Below are 2,183 nucleotides of genomic sequence, written 5' to 3'. Positions count from 1 at the left end.
CCTCCGGTTGCGGATAGAGGGTGCCTGCACCAAGGGTTTCTGCTTAATATGGTTACGCAAATAAATATGCAGTCGCGGACAATTGTCCAGGGGTGGTCCCGAAGGGATTAACCCCCAAGCGGAGGTGTGAAAACCGTGCCGAAAGCTAAATGGCACGTGGGTGAGGTGTCTAGAACAGTGACTCTGGGATACCGGGCGACCTCTCAGAGTACGCTGCCTTATCCTTGCATGCAGGGATCTACAAGGATGGACGAACCCCTTTCTCTAGCTTCTCGTGGGAACAACAATGACAAAACCAAACATAGTTGTAGTAAGTGCGGTTCAAAACAACAGAACGCACAGGGCTCCCGGCAATGAGTCAGCCAACAATGCCGACCAATCTAGAGCGAGTGTGGCCCCTGAACGGGGTTACATGGCACGGCTGCATGCTTTGTGGTGCGAGAAACACCGGAGCTATTCCAAAATGTCTTGATATTTTGGACCACTTAAGCTGCCTTCGATAATCTTGAGACCGGTCAGTTTGTTGCCAATTATTCCACACCATACGTTGATAGGCCATAAACGCTGGTGTTCGACATCACGAAACCATTGCGGATTTTCAATACTCCAGTAGTGCATGTTGTGTCTACTAACTATTCCACTTTTCGTAAAAGACGACTCGTCAGAGAATAATACATAACGAAAAAAGTTGGTATATAAGTTTAGATAAAAAAAAGTTTTATTCACGTTCCCACTGACAAAAAGCTACGCGATTTTGGAAATCAACTCCAGGAAGTTCTTGATGTGAAGAGATATGATACGGATGAAATTTATTACTTTTCAAAATTTTCCAAACACTGCTCTGAGACATTCCGGAAACACGAACAATCTCTCGTGTTCTAACGTGAGTATTATTGGCCACTGCAGCAAATAAAAAACGAAGCACGTGGCAGAATTCTATTTGGAAAAAGCTGAGCGTACAGATTGACAGCATTATCAAGATTTCTTCCAGCTTCTCCATACACCAGAACCATTCCAATTTTTTCTCGTACGATTAGTTACTCCATTGTAAAGTAGTATTCGGAATAATCTTTAATCTAACTCAAATGAGTTTTGTCTTAATGTATTTTTTCTAATTTACTGTATTTAAGGAAAGAAAAAAGTAAACACTTTCGTTATGCTTCGATAGCCCCCGCATTTTTATCCAAAGAATCAGGGGCGCCAACCCCGGGGGGCACGTCGGCGGCCGTCCGACCTGTTTTGAGGGGGGGGGGGGGGGGTCCTGAAAATTTGGAAATATATTGTGTAAATAAACTAACAAAAAATGCACGGAAAATAAGGGAAAATAATTTAGTAAAGAAAGTGACATAAAACATAACGTGCACAAATCCATAATTCGCACGATTAAATTTATATTTGTCAACAGGTTCCCGAATATTACATATGAGAACACCATTTCGTAAGTATATTTGAATTTTTTAAAGTATAAAAAAGAATGCTTCTAATATATCCCTTTGCTGTATGCTCGTATAAATAAAACGGGTACCAAAAATTCCATTTGGAGAAAAAGTAGATGAGCGTTAAATGACTAATCCTTTTTTCAAATTGGCAATTATAAGTGATGCAAGAACGTGTCCTGATTAATTTAATCAATTACAACAAATATATCGTAGAAAAATATTGATTAATAAATTTTGCATAAACAGATTTTTATAAATTCAATACAAATGTGTCTAACTTATCATCAGGACAGCCATGTGCTCGAATCCATACATAATTTTTCAAACTATAATATTAATTTTAATTATTTTCAGATTTTAAGATCACCTTTGGGTCATTTAGACATTTCTCTTATTCCGATCTCCATATTTTACAATATTATAATAATAAAAACTAAATAATTAATAAACGCTGTTTCCTAATGTTTTCAAAACATTAAAAGTTTTTCAAAAATTTGTAAAAAGACAATGATTTAATTGAGTAATATTTAAGATATTTTTGATCCATACTCTCACCACTGTAGGAGATCTGTACCCCTCAGTAGAAGTGTATACTCCTCGGGGTTAGTGCCGCTGAGTAGAACTTTAAGTAATTTTGGAATAACTGATAAAAATAAGTCATTCAAGTCCTAATAATTTGAGCGTTTAATATTTAAGCGACATTTTTTTTTGCTCATCACATTATTTTTTCTCAAACAGAGGGGG

This window comes from Belonocnema kinseyi, chromosome 6 (genome assembly GCF_010883055.1).
Source record: "Belonocnema kinseyi isolate 2016_QV_RU_SX_M_011 chromosome 6, B_treatae_v1, whole genome shotgun sequence".
Lineage (NCBI taxonomy): Eukaryota > Metazoa > Arthropoda > Insecta > Hymenoptera > Cynipidae > Belonocnema > Belonocnema kinseyi.
Note: the sequence above shows the minus strand (reverse complement) of the source record.